General features: G+C 33.8%; 1 pseudogene; it reads right to left on the reverse strand.

Moving 5' to 3' along the window:
- Positions 1-19,140: 19,140 nt before the first annotated feature.
- On the reverse strand, positions 19,141-19,367 carry LOC121025202 (small nuclear ribonucleoprotein G-like; annotated as a pseudogene).
- Between the last annotated feature and the right edge of the window lie 433 nt (positions 19,368-19,800).

Genomic DNA, 19,800 nt, shown 5'->3' on the forward strand with positions numbered 1-19,800 from the left:
ATGCTCCTAGTAGGTATTTTCTGTTACTCATTTTAAGTGAGATTTTCAAATAGTTTGGAAAACACAAGAGTGCTGGCTTGCTCTATTAACAGGTGGAGTGTTATTGATCCAATACTTGCAGATTAGAGAGGAGGTAATTTTTTGACTCTTAAGATTTGTTATCATTTGGCTACTTTTAGTCCAACAATGAATTGGAAAACATGCCTATGCATGCAAAGCCTGTTCAAGATGAATGCATTTTGATTTCCTACAAATCCCTTGATTTTCACTTATTTTCAGACAACTATCAGGAATTAAAGCCTGGAGCACATTATTTTAGATTCCTAATTATAAATTCAAGTATGATTTAACAAAATAAGCTATTTACAAGTGAACTGAATAGAAAAACAATCTCTCATGTTGGATTGATATTCATTCCAGGTCTAAAATTATGGATTTTGGTGCACATCTGGAACTGAAAGTAGTTATTTTTATGTTTTTGACTCTGCAAAAAAATTGATTTAACATAGAATCAAGTTGGTTACATGCATCCAATTTTGGGAAAATAATTATTGTCTTCAAACTGAAAAAAAGGAGGGGATTATAGCGCATTAGGAATAGACAACAAATTTTGTTTCTTCCTTAACTGATAGTGATTGACCTTAACTCTTAACCCTAAAAGACAGAGAAAAATGGTCTGAAAGCAAATGCTATTCACAGTATCTGAAATATTTACTGAAGCTTTACAATGCAGTTGAATCTCAAAAGCACAAAGTTAAAATAGATTTCAAGTTCAATTTTCAGTACTGATGATAATTTGCAGATTGTTTATGAAAACAAAGAACCGTAAGGTTTTTTGGTCACCAAAGAAATTAATAAATACATCTTGATTAATTAAACTTTGTATTCTATAAATATCAAAGATAATTTATAAATGCCTAATTAATATCAAAATATTAAATGAAATAGAAAGTATTTAAACCAATTGGGCAAATTGTTAAGTGAAACTAAACAAGCGATCTGTGCTTAAGTTATAGATATAATGTAAACAAGCAGATTAACTTAGAAAAACTGAGCTCAGCATGCATGAAAGGGTGTCTATTACTGCCTGATGATGAGTGACAGATTAATCAGGCAAAGCTTTATTCAGGATATGGTTTTAAAATCAAGTTTTTAAGAAAAGCATAGATTGGTTAAGAAGGAAAAGGACCATTTGAATAAAATATGTGATATGGGGCGCCTGGGTGGCGCAGTCGGTTGAGCGTCCGACTTCAGCCAGGTCACGATCTCGCGGTCCGTGAGTTGGAGCCCCGCGTCGGGCTCTGGGCTGATGGCTCAGAGCCTGGAGCCTGTTTCCGATTCTGTGTCTCCCTCTCTCTCTGCCCCTCCCCTGTTCATGCTCTGTCTCTCTCTGTCCCAAAAATAAATAAACGTTGAAAAAAAAATTTTTTTAAAAAATAAAAAAAAAATATGTGATAATAGAATTTCCTCTGTGAAATTTCCTCAAGCCATTATGATATATATGAACATTTCTTTTTCAGAATTCAAAATATTACTGTAGCTAGTAACACAAATTTGGCACTTAAATGTGTACTGCCTTGTGTAGATTATATTATTTTATTTCTTGAGGGTAGATACAATGTGTATATACATATACATATATATAATTATTATATTCTACTATATATTCTACACATATATTCTACTATATTTTAACATATATGTATATATACACACATATATGTGTTTATTCTAACACACACGTGTGTGTATATATATATATGTGTGTGTGTGTGTGTGTGTATGTGTGTGTGTGTGTGTGTGTACATACACTCACATATCTTCCACAGCTAGCACAGGCAGCTAGCACAAGACTCAGCACATTCTAGGAAATTTTTAAAAAATAGATAAAGGAAAAAAAGAGAGGCCATGGGTGATATCAGGAATGAAACAGGTATCTGGTAACAATTATTGGCAAGGGATTTAGTCCCTCCTAAAACGCCAAATTGTGAAATTGATGATAACATTATTTACAATGTGGCATACCAGAATCAGTTGCACTAAATATTTTAAACTGCTTTATCCAGGTATAATTTACATACAACAAACTGCACATATTTGAATTTCACAACATAAGATGTGACATATGTATATACTTGGGAAATCATCACTACAATCAAAATAGTTAACAGATCCACACCCTCATCAATTTCCATGTGCCTCTTTGTAATCCATCCTTCCTACTCCTCCTCATTCACTTCCCTCAGAAAAGTACTGATTGGATTTCTGTCACAAAAGTTTAGTTTATATTCTTTAGAGTTATACATATATTGATTCATACTGTATGCACATATTTTGTTTGGCTTAGTTTACTCAGAATAATTATTTTAAAATTCATGCACTTTGTTGCATGTATCAGTGGAATATTACATTTGTTGAGGAGTAGAAGTCCATTGTATTGATTCACCACAATTTGTTTATCCATCTTCCCATTCATGGACATTTGGGATGCTTCTAGAAATTGACTATAAAAAAACAAAGTTATAATAAAACTATCTGCACAAGTCTTTTTATGAACATATACTTTCATTTCTCTTGGGCAGAGTAGAATGACTGGGTCATATAAGATTTTGTTTAATTTTTAAAGAATTGTCAAACCATTTTCCAACATGTTTCCTATCAGTACCAGTTGCTTCACATCCTCAATAAGGCCTAGTATGAAAGTTTTTAATACCAAATATTCTAAATGTTGTTTTATTTTGCATTTCCCTAATGATTTAGGGTGTGTATATTTTAATGTGGTTGTGTGCCACACAGACATCGTTTTGTTGAAGAGCTATTCACATTGTTTTAGCCATTATCATCATCATCATCATTATTATTTTAATGTTTATTTTTGAGAAAGAGAGAGAGAGCCTGAGCTGCAAAGAGAGAGAAGGAACAGAAGATCCAAAGAGAGCTCTGCACTGATAGCAGAGAGCCCAATGTGGGGCTCGAACTCACGAACTGCAAGTTCATGACCTGTGCTGAAGTCAGATACTCAAATGACTGAGTCACCCAGGTGCCCTGTTTTGAGCACTTTTTAATTAGCTGTTTGTTTTTTTTATTACTAAGTTTATATGTATATAGTATTTTCTGGATATAAGTCCTTTGTCAAATATGAGATTTGCAAATAAATTATCTTTCTGTGGCTTATTTTTTTCATTCTCTTAAAAGTGTCTTTAAAAAGCTGATTTTTTTATTTTGATATAATATAAATATTTTTTGGTGCTGCATATAAGAAATTACTGTATAATCCAAGGTCAGAAAGATCTCACATTTTTTTCTTCTAGGAGATTTATAGTTTTAGGTTTTAAATTTACGTTAATGATCCGTTTTGAGTTAATATCTATATATTAGTATATGGTGTAAAGTATGAATCAAAGTTCTTTCTGTCACACATGGATATTCAAATATAATTGATCCCTTAACAACCTGGGAGTCAAGGGCATTGACTTCCTGTCCTGCACAGTCAAAAATCTGCATATTACATTTGACTGTCCCAAAATTTAACTACTAATAGCCTACTGTTAACTGGAAGTCTTATGAAAAACATAAATGGTTGATCAACACATGTTTTATGTGTTATGTATTTTATACTGTATTCTCACAATAAAGTAAGCTAGAGATTCAGAATCATCAAAATTGTGTCTAGAATATTTTGTTATATTTGTGAAGAAAAAATGTTTAGAGAACTTAACTTATATACATCTTAATTACAATATCTTAATTGTGCAAAATAAGTCTTTTTGTTAAAGAAATATTCCTCAAAGAGGACAAAAATATATTTTGATGATATATCCCACTTGAAAGAAATCTCATCATATGTATAATTTTAGGTGCATACTATATGGACACTTTAAAATGTCTTCAATAATTAAATTCTGGAAAAGCCACAATTAGAAACTGCCAGGACCCAGAGTAAAATGAAATCAAATATTTATTTTCATTCTGAAATTTTTTGATTATCACACACTGGATGTTATTTTCTCAAGTAACACAAGCACATAGAAGACTTGCAGGTAGTCTAAAGGAAGACTTTTATGAGTTCTTTGTAATAAAAACTTGTAAAGCTTCAGAATAGAGCTCCGTATGCAGTCACTTAGACTAAGTGACAAATGAGAAATTTTGAGAGCAATTGAGCACTGCAAAGCCTCAGAATGGATCAACAAAAACCTACTTATTACAGTTGCTTTTGAAATGATATAATTCAAACATTCAAAGTGTTCAAGGGCTTCCAAATTCATTCTTCGGTCCTCTAATGTAAGATTTTCAGATCTAACTCTAAGCACTCTATTTATACAATGTAATGATTTCCTTCGGATATGGCATTTGAATGCATATAACTATGGGCTGAAGGTATATGTTACATACATGCTCTAGTTTTTCAAGCCATTAAACAGATACCTAAGAAGACTGATGAGGGAGTTCATACTGGAATGTTTTTGCAACTTTTCACTGTATTACATTTACAAATTATGAGATTAAGTCTTGGTATTTCTAACAATGTCCACAAAGTTTTCTTATATTTTTCAAGGAGATTCTTTTTGCATATTGATATATGTAATAGGTAATAATATAGGTAATTAAGCATGCTAACAATAAATAAGAGTTTACATGTTTTGGGGTAGTCTTCCTGGGGAGGTAAATAGGAAATGAAAATAAAAATTCCTGTGTAGTATTCACTGAATGCTTCTATCATTTTATTTTTTATTATATATTGATAAGCATGTATCAAAAATAATTGAATATGACATGTTATAAAGTAAACATAATTAAAACCACAAAATGCCTACTTAAGTCATTTTGGAAAATTGTTATTTGTCAAAGATGGCTACAAAAATATCTCTTATTCTAAATGTTCTAGAAACTTGCCACTCCAACAAGCTGTGGAGTCTGTTTTCTCTCTTCCTAAATCTGGGTGGGGGCGGGGGCTTTTTAATTGCCTTGACTAACAGAATATAGCAGAAATGATGCTATAGGAATTCCAATGTTAGGTCAGAAAGTGTGCATTTTTACTTGCTTCATTCTTGGATCCTTCAGCCTGCTGTCAGGAGTGTGATTTCCCAGAGGCTACTACACTGCAAGAAGGTCAAACTACTCCACATGGAGAAACCTGGAGTCTACATGAAGATCCATCCTGCCAGTCTCCAGCTTTTTCAGCCACCTGTTCTTCCAACTGTAGCTAAATTCCATCTGCAACCACATGAGGAGCCCTAGGCCAGAAATACCCAGTCCTGCCTTTCCTGAATTCCTGACTCATGGATACTGTGCGATGTAAAAAATCTAATTGATATTGTTTTAAGCCACTGAGGTTTGAAAATAATCAGAATACTCATTCTTTTGATTTATTTTAAAACATTGACATCTGAAAGGAATAGCATGTTTTGCTGTCATGAGTTTTTAACATTGTGGTATTTCTCTGAGCAGCGGTTGACTATAGAAGGAAGTAATGGGCAGTAGGTTAGTTTTGAAAACAAAGTGGAGCTCAGAAAAATTCCCGGTGAAACTAATATAAAATGCCTTTGGTCAACCAGGGTACAATATGAGGACAAGTGCAAGATAAATGGATGTACTGGAGACAAAGGTAAACTTTGCTGAATCAAGGCATTATTAAAACATGTCAGGGGCGCCTGGGTGGCGCAGTTGGTTAAGCGTCCGACTTCAGCCAGGTCACGATCTCGCGGTCCGTGAGTTCGAGCCCCGGGTCAGGCTCTGGGCTGATGGCTCAGAGCCTGGAGCCTGTTTCCAATTCTGTGTCTCCCTCTCTCTCTGCCCCTTCCCCGTTCATGCTCTGTCTCTCTCTGTCCCAAAAATAAATAAACGTTGAAAAAAACAACAACAAAAAAAAAACATGTCAGAGTTGTGCTGATTGTGACATTTACAAAAGCGGTAAGGATACTCAGGGCACAGTTACAACCTGCTTTCTCTATAGCACAGGGGAGAAATTGGAACAATATAAGAAAAATAATACTTTTTTCTCTCATTTAACTGAGGATATCAGTTAAAATCAATTTTGCTACTTAAATTGGAATTATGTATTTACTAAACTTTGTTTTTAAAGTATTGTTTTCCTTGATGTTAGAATTATTTCATGTAGAGACTATCTTAATATAATTTTGTTTGCACTGTTACTACTTTTTGAAATTTAAAATTTGTATATAATTTTGTAAGGAAAACACACACACACACACACACACACATATATGGTTTTATAAGCAAACCATATATAAATTTTGTTGCCTACTATCATTCCCATTTTGTTTTCATCTATTTACTTTGAGATCAGAGAATGTGTGGTGTGAACAAGGGTAAGAGTCATTACTTCTGAAATTCTTAGTTATAAAATGTCGCTAAGTTTGGGAGTGTACAAGACTATCCCTAAAGACTTTGGTTGCTTAGTTTCTATCCTTTTCAACTAGATATACTTTTGTTCCAAAGAATTGCAGTATGTTAATAATGTCACTCAAAGTGATGGTGATAAATAATATTATGTACTACTTTGTTACCCTTTCTATAATACAAGTTTAAGTCAACAACAAATTGTATATAAACATTACTCAGGATAGTGTATCTTCCTTTTATCTGAAGGCATTGAAAGGAAAATAGAAGAAGGTCACTGAGTTATTTCAATGACTCTACAGAGTTTCATAAAGTTCTAAAGTTTTAAAAGAAGGTAAATTTATCTGACCTATGAAGTCAGATTGTTCATTCTATTGACACTGCAGAAAGGGATTGCCAGGTTAATTTATAAATATTGTGGACATCACCAAATTAAATTACTGTCTTCCAGCAACAGGTTGTCAGGTTTACACAGAAGACCATGTGATTTAGAATAGCCTCATGTGTGACATAAGTGCTCTAGCCAACAGGGCAGAGCAGGTAGCAGTGACTTTAGCACAGCTCTTTAAAACCTGAAACTATACTAGAAATATCATACATTCCTACTCATAAAACAAAGTATATAACTTTTTTATTATTCTATCTTTTTTAAGTCCTACTCTGAACCACTATCTTAAAGCAGAAACACACTAATCACTGTTCATAAAATAATTTTAATAAAGAAATACAGAATTTTTTAGCTAGGACTAGATCATGACTTAAAACTACTCTCTGAAATATTGGTTGAATTTTATTTTGATGTAATTAATTTCTCCTGGATTAGCAATAAGTATGTTATTAAACTCCGGAAAAAATGAAAAATTCATAAAATAATCCCATTTAGTTTCTATTATTGACAAGAAAAGAAATCCAGATATCCAAAAGCATTGGATGTGACACTTTTAGAAACTAGGTGAATCTGATGAGAGAGTGTTATGGTATGATAACAAACCTTCCTTCTACAGAAGCACAAATCTGTATTCCTGGTAAAATATCAGTACCTAAAAGTTGAGGGGAATGAGCTATACTCCAAGATAAACACAGAAAATTTTCCTCTATAGAGAGTCACCAGGATAACAATGAAGAGACATATATGGAAGCCAGGGTTCAAGAATGGATCTGAGGAGTGCCTGGGTAGCTAGTTGGTTAAGCGTCTGACTTCAGGTTAGGTCATGATCTCACAGTTCAGTTTGTGAGTTTCAGCCCTGAATCAGGCTTGCTGCTGTCAGCACAGAACCTGCTTCGGATCCTCTGTCCCAGTCTCTCTCAGTCCCTCCCCGACCTGTGCTCTCTCTCTCAAAAATAAACAAAAAACATTAAAAAAAAAAAAAAAAGAATGGATCTGCGAATGTATCGCTTCCTTATTCATCTTATTGTAGAAGGTAAATAACAAATGCTATACTTACCACTCTTTCTGGTCTTGCAACAGTTTGAATACTAGTCAATCTAAATAGTATAATAGGGAAAAAGTCACAGTCTGATTGTCTTTTTTATCAGTTTTTATAAGGTATCATTCTTTTAATTGAATCTATGAAAAAAAGATTTATTTTCCTTTCAAAACAAAAATCTTAACATTTTCTGTTTGCATAAACATAATGATAGCATTAAATAGAAATAACCTTTTTTCCCCATGAAACCTTTATGAAGTATTTTTTTATTACAAAGTAGCTGCTTCTTAATTGGTTAGTTTTTTGCTTAGCAAGCAAATAACCTAGAAAGGATAGTGTTATTACTCAACAACTAAAGGCAGTAGCTGTAAACCTATCATTGATTTCAAGTTAATAGTCTTTGCCAGTGGTTCCAATGAAAGGACAATATTGGAAACAAGAGGAACCAAGCTATTTGACAGATGTAAAGTATAAAACACCACTAACAGAGAACTGAAACTTGTTGAAATAGTATTGATTAGCATGTTCTTCATCACGTCAGTTTTACTAAAGCTCTGGTTTCAGGATATTTTTCTTCATGTTAGCCTTTTATCCTTAAAATGACAATATTCCCCTTTAATGGGTTTTATTAGTGTTGTTAATAGTGCTGCTATTAATAGCATTGTGGTAACAATTGAATTAGTATTGATACCTTGGAAACAACTCTCCTAGCTAATTTTCTTTGTCAAGAGTTATTTTCAGGGGCACCTGGATTGGCTTAGTCAGTTAAGCATCCTGTCTTCAGCTCAGGTCATTCGGTTCATGTGTTCGAGCCCTGTGTCAGGCTCATTGCTGACAGCTCAGAGCCTGGAGCCTGCCTCGGATTGTGTCTCCCTCTTTCTCTGCCCCTTCCCCACTCACACTCTGTCTCTGTCTCTGTCTCTCTCTCAAAATATAAATAAACATTTAAAAAAATTTTTTAAAGTTATTTTTAGAGTTACCTGCTTATATGATGTGTCAAATGTTTGTTCTGGGATAACTAGAAACTTGATCTAATTAAAGCAGTAAGACTATGCTCATGTCTCCATGATTAAGCCCACCGTTTTCATATATTCTTTCATTGTACTTAACTCCTCTCACCCTCAGTTTTGTCAATAACTGTACTCTCTGGTTAGTTTGGATTATAGGAAATAATAAAAATACCCTTAAGATACTGAATAAATGTTAATTTTTATTTTTGGTGTTACTGTTATTAGTGTTTTTTCTTATACCTATTTGATTCAGCCCCCTGTCCATTTGGAGAACGTTGCATATAATTCTGGAAAATGTTGGTAGTAATTACCCAGAATCGAGTTGGTTATAGTTTAGGTCATACTGGATTTTTAGTACTCTTTGTTTTTGATTAGTAAGTATGTGTATATGCACGTGTGTTAGGTGTGTAAGATCAAATTCGTATAGTATATAACTGACTAAATTTGTCACCAAAGAATATTTTTTTAAGTCTATTTATTTATTTTGAGGGAGAGATAATGGGGAAGTGGCAGATAATGAGGGAGAGAGAGAATTCCAAGAAGCCTCCACACAGTCAGCAAAGAGCCTGATGTGGGGTTCATTCAAACCTGAGCCAAAATCAAGAGTCAGATGCTTAATCCACTGAGCCACCAAGGTGCTCCTCTGATCAGAGAATATTAATAGAAAGTTATACAAACATTAATTATAATTTAAAAGGTTATACATCAACAAAGCATATATTTTCCTGCTATGAAAGCTTAAATATAGAAAATACTTTGTGCTATGGGTGCAATTGTATAAAAGCTACATGTGAATATAGTTTAAACTGAACCTAGAAAAAGATGATGCTTAGGTAATAGGTATAAGAAGATTGCAAGTAATTTTTTTTCCTTTCATCCTAATGTCTTCATATATTTTTATAATTATATATGAGTCATAATAAGGAATTTAAATACCTGTAATCCATTTACTTGCTAGATACATGAGTAAGTTTAATGATTTTTGGTCATATATTCCCCATATTATTGATTTGGGTGGAAAAAAAGGTGTGTGGGGGTGGTAGGAAGTAATATTTGTTTCTCTGTTATATCTGGCCATTTCCTATCAACATTGCAAGTTTTATATCAGGGGCAGGACTAAGAAAGGTAAATTTCAGAGACATTCCATAGACAGGTGCAAAACTCAGAAGAATGTGAGCGAGAACTTTTGTCTATTACAATGATTGTTCATAATTTATTTTTTCTCATAGCCAATTGCCATAGATACATACTGCATTTGTGTACTGTCAATAAAACAAAACAGTATGAGAACAGGTAAAATGGTATTTTCTTTGTCTTGTTTCAGTGCATATAAAATTCTATATCAGTTTTTTGTAATGAACATAAACCCATTAACTGTGGTAGCACTTGTAGTGGTGCATGATACCTTTAAATTGCTAAAATACATGAACATTGATTGGAATTATAACATGATGCTTTCTTAACAAAATGAGAAATAAAATTATGTAATATTTTAAGAAAGCATAAGGAACATTACAAATAAATTGCAACATTTTAACATGTATTGTGTATCAATTATTACACAATTAAAAAGTATTCCTCTACTAATCAGTATTATTTTGCATTTACAATTTTTAATTTATCATTAACAATAATGACAGCTTTCATCTACCCAGTACTCATAAAATGTCATACCGTGTTAAGCACTTTATGCTTAAATTTCATTTCATTCTCCTGATAGCTGTATTTGAGGTAGATATGACTATCCATATCTGGCATAGAAAATAAATGAGGTACATAAAACTTAACTATGTGACCATAGTCTCATTCCTAGTAAGCAGACTAACTTGGGCTTAAAATTCAATCAAAATTATTTAATTCTTTACTATGTTCCTTTATGTATTTTTAAAACTCCATGTTCAAAGTCCTTATACATTGATATTTCTTTATCTTAAATAATCAAAATTTAAGTTGACAATTTTACAGGATGATTTCAGGATATATATTGTAGACATGCACATATGATAAATGACCAACTAATAAAAGAAGGTGGACTCACCAAACACTCTGAAAATAATCAGGAGCAAGGAACAGAAAGATGTCAGTGGAGTAGGAGGAACTTATGCATGCCTTATCACATGAACACAAGTAGATAACTATCAAATCATCCTAAATACCACAGAAATTGACCTGAAGACTGACAGAACAAACTCCACAGCTAAAGGGAGAGAAGATATCACATCAAAGAAGGTAGGAAGTATAGAGATGTGGTTTAGGGGAGAGAGGGATAATGGCTGCTGCAGAGGGAAGGGAGCCATGGTTGTGGAGAAGAGTAAGAGAAAGAAGATAAGACACTGGAATGCACAGGGAGAACATTTCCCAAAGCAATTGGCTTGGAAAATGAGAGGGGCTGAAATTTGTGAGTTCTTACAACTGGCAGGACTTCCAACCTTGAGTTTTAAGGATCAGAAAACTGGCTGGAATAGAGCCTAGAGGAGACTACACTGCTCCTGGAGAGAAAGTTGGCAAAAAACCCAGAGGCAGACCTCAATCTGATGAACTGATGCATACAGTGGGGAGATTATTTGCTTTTGTGGGAGTAAGTTCCTGAGAGTCAGCTTTAACAGAGACAAATTTCCGGGAACAAATAGTCTGGCCCAAATCATTTCCTTCCCCCATCCATCAACAAAACACATAGCCACCTACAGGAAACAGCACAGTGCCAACACTGGTTGCCTAACTTGTTCACACCAAGCCACACTCCCCTTTACTCCAGTGGAATGGCCCTTTTCATTCACGCTTGCCTCAGTCTCAGGAAGGCAGGCCCCTTACCCAGAGAACACACAGCACACACTGAATAGACTCCCTGAAGTGCCAGGCCCAGAGCACTAAATTATTTCTTCTTCATAAATCCATTACTTTCAGGAGCAGGAAACACATTCAATGCAATCCCAATCAAAATTGCACTGGCATTCTTCTAAAAGCTAGAACAATCCTAAAATTTGTGTGGAACTACAAAATACCCCGAAGAGACAAAGTAATATTGAAGAAGAAAACCAAAGTGGGAGGCATCACAATCCCAGACTTTAGCCTCTACTACAAAGCTGCAATCATTGAGACAGCTTGGTGTTGGCACAAAAACAGACACATAGACCAATGGAATAAAATAGAGAACCCAGAATTGGATCCACAAATATATGGCCAACTAATCTTTGACAAAGCAGGAAAGAGTATCCAATCGAATAAAGACAGTCTCTTTAGCAAATCGTGCTGGGAGAAATGGACAGCAACATGCAGAAGAATGGAATTAGACCACTTTCTTATATCATACACAAAAATAAACTCAAAATGGTTGAAAGACCTTAATGTGAGACAGAAACCATCAAAAACCTAGAGGAGAAAGCAGGCATCAACCTCTTTGACCTCAGCCGCAGCAATTTCTTGCTCAACACATCTCCAAAGGCAAGGGAATTCAAAGCAAAGAGGAACTATTGGGACCTCATCAAGAAAAAATGCTCCTAAACTGCAAAGGAAACAACAAAAGTAAAAGGCAACTGACCTAATGGGAAAAGATATTTACAAATGACATATCCAATAGAGTTAGTATCCAAAATCTATAAAAACTTACCAAACTCAACACCTGAAAAACAAATAATCCAGTGAAGAAATGGGAAGAAGTCATGAATAGCCACTTTTCCAAAGAAGACATCCAGATGATCAACAGACACATGAAAAGATGCTCAATGTCAATCATCATCAGGGAAATACAAATCAAAACCACCTTGAGATATCACCTCACACAGGTTAGAGTGGCTAAAATGAAAAACTCAGGAAACTACAGATGCTGGCAAGGGTGTGGAGAAATGGGAAACTTCTTGCACTGTTGGTGGGAACACAAATGCAAACTGGTGAAGCTGCTCTAGAAAACAATGTGGAGGGTCCTCAAAAAATTAAAAATAGAACTACCCTATGACCCAGCAATAGCACTACTAGGAATTTATCCAAAGGATAGATGGGTGCTGATGCATAGGGGCATATGTACCCTAATGTTTATAGCAGCACTTTCAACAATAGCCAAATTATGGAAAAAGCCTAAATGTCCATCAACTGATGAATGAATAAAGATGTTGTTTATATATACAATAGAATACTACTTCACAATGAGAAAGAATAAAATCATGCCATTTGTAGCAATGTGGATGGAGCTGGAAGATATTATGCTGAGTGAAATAAGTCAGTCAGAGAAGGACAGATATTACATGTTTTCACTCATGTGGATCTTGAGAAACTTAACAAAAGGCCATGGGGGAAGGGAAGGGGAAAAATAGTTATAAACAGAGAGGGATGGAGGTAAACCATAAGAGACTCTTAAATACAGAGAACAAACTGAGGGTGGATGGGGGGTAGGGGAGATGGGAAAATGGGTGATGGGCATTGAGGAGGGCACTTGTTGGGATGAGCACTGGGTGTTGTATGTAAGCAATAAACCACAGGAATCTACCCCAAAAAACAGGAACACACTTTCCACACTGTATGTTAGCCAAGTTGACAATAAATTATAGTTAAAAAAAGAGAAAAAAGTAAAAGAGATTATATACAAACCTAATGGTAATCATATATCAAATTCCACTAATAAACATGCAAAAATGAAGAGAAAGCAATTTACATATATCACTAAAGAAAATCAGCAAAACATGAAAGAAAGCTAAGAAAGGATCACAGAAAATCTCCAGAAATAACAAAAAAGCAAGTATCAAATTGGAAATAAATAGGTATCTATTAGTAATGACTTTGTATGTAAATAGCTCTAATCAAAATATAGAGTGACAGAATGAATGAAAAAACAACACTCATCTATATGTAGCCTAAAAGAGACTCACTCTAGACCTAAAGACACCTGCAGATTGTAAGTGAAGGAATGGAGAAACATTTATCATGCAAATGGAATGCAAAAGAAAGCCAGAGTAGCAATACCTATATCATAGGAATGAGAAGTCAAAACAAAGACTGTCACAAGGGACAAAGAAAGACACTATACAATGATACAGGGGATAATCCATCAAGAAGATATAAAAACTAAATATTTGTGTACAAAATATGGGAGCAACCAAATATATAAAAATAATAACAAATATAAAGGAACTAATTCGTAATAACATAATGATAGATGGGATATTAATACCATACTTACTTCAATGGACAGATCATCCAAACAGAAAATAAATAAGGAAAAAATGGCTTTGAATGACACACTGGACCAGATGGACTTAATAGATACATTTACAACATTTCATACTAAAACAGCTGAATATCATTCTTTTCAAGTGCACATGGGACATTCTCCATAATAGATCACATGTTAGGTCACAAATCAAACCTCAAAAAGTACTAAATGACTGAGAACATATCATGCATCTTTTCTGAACACAATGATATGAAACTTGAGGTGAACCAAAGAAAAAATCTGGAAAGAACACAAATACATAAAGGTTAAATCACAAGCAACTAAAAAATAAATGAGCCAACAAGGACAATAAAAAATACATAAAAACAAATGAAAATGAAAACACAATGGTCCAAGCCCTTTGGGATGCATCAAAAGTGGTTCTAAGAAGGAAATACATAGCAATACAGGCCAAACTCAAGAAGTAAAAACCAACCAAACAAAAAAATCTCAAATAAACAACCTAACGTTAAGCCTAAAGAAGCTAGAAAAAGTACAATAAATAGAGCCTAAAGCCAGCATAAATAAGGAAATAATAGATTAGTGTGGAGATAAGTGATATAGAAACTAATAAAACAATAGAAGAGAGCAAAGAAATCAGGAGATGGTTCTATGAAAAAATTATCCAGATATATCAAGAAGAAAAGAGAAAGGACCCAAATAGATTAAAGGACAAATGAGAGAGGAGAAATCACAACCTACACTACAGAAATACAAACAATTATGAGATAATATTGTGAAAAAAAATAAGGCAAAAAATCGGACAACTTAAAAAAATGAAAACATCCTTAGAAACATAAATTACCAAAACTGAAAGAGGAACAAACTGATAATCAGCAATAATCTGAATATATAATCAAAAATTCCCAATAAACAAAAGTCCAGGACCAGATGGCTTAACAGATGCATTCTACCAAACATTTAAGAAGAGTTAATACTCACTCTTCTTTAACTATTCCAAGAAATTGAAAAGGAAGTAAAACTTCCAAATTCATTCTATGATGCCAGCATTACCCAAACCAGATACCAAAAACAGATTGACTCAAATGAAAAAACAGAACTAAAGGCCAATATTCCTGATGAACAAGAATGCAAAAATTTTCAATTAAATAGTAGCAAACCAAATCCAACAATACATTGAATACATCATTCACCATGATTAAGTGGGATGTATTACTGGATTACAAGTGTGGTTCAATATTTGCCAATCAATCAATGTAATACATCATATTAATAAAAGAAATGATAAGAATCATATGATCATCTCAATAAATGAAGTAAAAGCATTTGGAAAAATACAACTTCCATTCATGATAAAATCCCGCAACAAAGCAGATTTAGAAGGAACACACCTTCAACATAATAAAGGCCATATTTGAAAATCCCACAGCTAACATCTTCAATGAGGAAGAAACTGACAGCTTTTCCTCAATGGTCAGGAATAAGACAAGGATGTCCAGTCTCACCATTTTTATTCAACATACTACTAGAAGTCCTAGCATCAGATGTCAGGCAGGAAAAGGAAATAAAAGGCTTCCAAATAGGTAATGAAAAAGTAAAAGTTTCCCTATTTGCAGATAACATGATTCTCTATATAGAAAACCCAAGACTCCACCAAAAAACAGCTAGAACTGATACAGGAATTCAGTAGAGTCACAGTATACAAAATCAGTGTACACAAATCTTTTTCATTTTTATGCAGCAATAATGAAACAGCAAGAAGAGAAATCAAGGAATCAATCCAATTTATAATTGCACCAAAATCTATAAGATACCTAAAAATAAATCTAACCAAAGAAGTGAAAAAACTGTACTCTGAAAGCTATAAAACACTGGTGAACGAAATGGAAAATGATACAAATACATAGAAAGATATTTTATGCTCTTGGATTGGAAGAACAAATGTTTGTAAATGTCTATACTACCCCAAACAATCTACACGTTTAATGCATTCCTTGTTCAAAAAATGCATTCCTTTTCACAGAGCTAGAGAAAATAATTCTAAAACTTGTAGTGAACTATAAAAGGCCCTGAATAACCAAAACAACCTTGAAAAAGAATAGCAAAGCTGGTAGAATCTCAATTCCAAACTTTAAGTTATATTACAAAGCTGTAGTAATCAAAACAGTAGGGTACTAGAACAAAAATAGACATATAGATCAAAATAAAAGAATAGGAAGCCCAGAAATGAACCCACAACTCTATGGTCAATTAATCTTTAACAAAGCAGGAAAGACTATCCAATGGAAAAAAGACAGATTTCAACAAATGGTGTTGAGAAAACTGGACAGCTACATACAAAAGAATGAAACTGGACCACTTTCTTACAACATACACAACAATAAATGCAGAAGTGTATTAAAGACCTAAATGTGAGACCTGAAACCATAAAAATCCTAAAAAAGGAACACAGGCAGTAACCTCTTTTATATTGGCATAGCAACTTCTTTGTAGACATGTCTCTTGAGGAAAAGGAAATAAAATAAAAAAATAATCTACCAGGACTAAATCAAAATAAAAGTCTTCTTCACAGAGAAGGAAACAGACAACAAAACAAAAGCAACCTACAGAATGGGAGAAGATATTTTCAAAGGACATAAGTGATAAATGGCTAGTTTCCAAAATATATAAAAGTTTAACACCCAAAAAAACAAATAATCCAGTTAAAAAATGAGCAGAAGCCATAAACAGACATTTTCCAAAGAAAACCTACAGATGGCCAACAGACACATGAAAATATGTTCAACATCAGTGATCATCAGGAAAATGCAAATCAAAACTACAATGAGATACCACCTCACACCTGTCAGAATAGCTGAAATCAACAACACAAGAAACAACAGGTGGTGGCATGAATATGGAGAAAGGGGAACCCTCTTACACTGTTGGTGGAAATGGAAACTGGTGCAGTCACTCTGGAAAGCAATATGAAGGTTCCTCAAAACTTTAAAAATAGATCTACCCTATGAACAAGCAATTATACTACTAGGTATTTACCCATAGAATACAAAAAAATTAATTAGCAGGGATACATGCACGTGGATATTTAGCAGCATTATCTACAATAGTCATTATGGAAACAGTCCAAGTATCCATGGATTGATGAATGGATAAAGAATACATGGTATACATATGCAATGGAATATTATGTTACTCAGCCATAAAAAAGAATGAAATCTTGCCTTATGCAATGACATGAATGGAGCTACAGCATATTATGCTAAGTGAAATGAAGCAGAGAAAGGCAAATACCATATGATTTCACTCATAGGTGGAATTTAAGAAGGAAAACAGACAAGCAAAAGAAAAAAAAAAAGAGCAAGAGGCAAACTGGGAGCCAGACTCTTATGTATAGAGAACAAACTTATCAGTAACAGAAAGGACAGGGTAGTGGGATGGGTTAGTTATGGACATTAAGGAGTGCACTTCTGATTAGCACCAGGTGTTGTATTGAATCACTATATTGTATACTTGAAATTAATATTATACTGTATTTTAACTAACTGGAATTTAAAAAAAAACTTAAAAAAAAGGTCAGGAGCACAACCTAAAGCTCTACCACACCAAACACACAAATAATATTAAACATAATGGAAAATTCAGGTAGTTATCTAAATTATCTAAATATTTTTACAAAACATTTTGATGGTTAATGGAATCTTCTGGTTTACCTTATTGTTTGGTCCACACAGTAATGAGTATGCTTGCAAAATTTGTGCAAAATTAGACTACTTTTAGAAAGTCTTTACATTATTTTAATAAAGTAGACAATGTCTATTCTGTGAGGATAAGTTATATAAAGATAACAATAACTAGTTTCATTGAATATGACTTTTTGATGGCATAGTGCCTGTGAAGTCTGTAAATGACTGTGGATTTTTTGCTCTTTAAGGATAACAGTTTTCATAACCTCTAATTGATCTGTAAAACTGATGAGTAAGTGACAATTACAGTGGATGGTATTCCTTCATTTTGTTCTAGAAGAGTACATTTTTCTCTAATTAGAGAGATAATGAAAGACTTACTGAAACTTTAGGCAATTGTACATTAAATCAAGCCGTTACTATGCCAAGTTTTGAAATAATAAGGTGCTGACCTATACCCATGAAGAGGATGTCAAACACTAATCTTACATCATTGCAAAACTAAAAAGTATTCCACAAGAGAAGCAAAATATTTATGTAAATAAACTGAACTACCCAACTTCTGTGTTTCAAAAGACAAACTTTGAGACTGGCTATGCAATCATGGAAAGAAAAAAATTCTGAGCAAAACTTCTTCCTATTGTCTATTCCTATTTTATGTCTTTGTGTTTACATGTGGGTTCTTTTTTTTTATAGCTAGATAGCACTGCAAGACTTTGTTGGTTGATAACTGTCCAAAAGCATGGTCAAGTCAAGTTTAGCTACAAAATATGGAATTCTCAGAAATGTGGCAAATTCCAAATCAAGGGATAAAAAAGTTGAATTGGAGACAGTCAATAAATGACTACTATCATTACTATTAACAACTAGCATTTAATAAGAATTATTGTGTGTTGGGGTGTTTTACATCTATTAATGCATTTAATATTAACAGTAACCAGAGTTACCATTATCAAATGGGAAAACTGAATTTAATAGAGACTATGTAACTTGCTAAAATTCAAATATCTAGTAAATGGTGGTATCCAGGATTTAACTCTAGGTATTTATAACGTTGAATGTATGAATTTTCATACTAAAATGACTTTTACACAAAAATATTAGAAAGACAAAAGAAAATAACTCACGAAAGAGTTTAGAATTGTAATAGATTTTAAATTTTGGTTCTAAACACTCTCTAGATGTTTATTCACTGCTTTTGTATCCAATGATTCCAACTGAGAAATGATTTATATTTTACAGACCAATGGAAAATACTCTTAATAGTTATTTTGAGTTTATGACCCTGTTCAATATATTATGAACTGAGGAACAGTATTAGAGAAAAAGAAAAGATTATTATTTTTATTTTTTTACTATTACAAAAGTTTATTTTAACAAAAAAGCTGAATATGAAAATGCATGCTACCTGTTTTTTATATTGTAGTAAAACAGGTACTATGAAGAGGAGAGATATGTAGAAGCAGTTGGTTTCTTCCAGTGATCACACCCATTGTTTATACTTGTTCAAAGGCTTCTATCATGGTGATACTATTTCCCTGTATTACCAATATTCCAATACTTCTGGGCCACTAGTTGTCATCTCCACACATTCACCTGTCACAAGATTCATAAAGGGATTGAACCCTTGCAATGTTCCTTGGATATGTCTGCCACCATTTAATTTCAATGATAATTTCTTGTCAATAAATGTTTTCAACTCAGGAGGGTGAGCTTGATTCATGGTGTCTATGCTGCAAGATCAAAGATGCCTCCAAAAGGGAGAGAAATTTTTAAAAAGAACTGTTCTTTTAGTGAACAGAAATGTCTGTATTTGTAGAGCCCAGAGTTTGGGCTCGTTTTTTTTTTTTTAATTTTTTTTTTCAACGTTTTTATTTATTTTTGGGACAGAGAGAGACAGAGCATGAACGGGGGAGGGGCAGAGAGAGAGGGAGACACAGAATCAGAAACAGGCTCCAGGCTCTGAGCCATCAGCCCAGAGCCCGACGCGCGGCTGGAACTCACGGACCGCGAGATCGTGACCTGGCTGAAGTCGGACGCCCAACCGACTGCGCCACCCAGGCGCCCCGAGTTTGGGCTCTTTAAAGAAATTAGTAGAGGGGTGTCTGGGTGGCTCAGTCAGTTAAGCGTATGAATTAGGCTCAAGTCATCATCTC

This window comes from Herpailurus yagouaroundi, unplaced genomic scaffold (genome assembly GCF_014898765.1).
Source record: "Herpailurus yagouaroundi ecotype Mexico unplaced genomic scaffold, PumYag 67555, whole genome shotgun sequence".
NCBI lineage: Eukaryota > Metazoa > Chordata > Mammalia > Carnivora > Felidae > Herpailurus > Herpailurus yagouaroundi.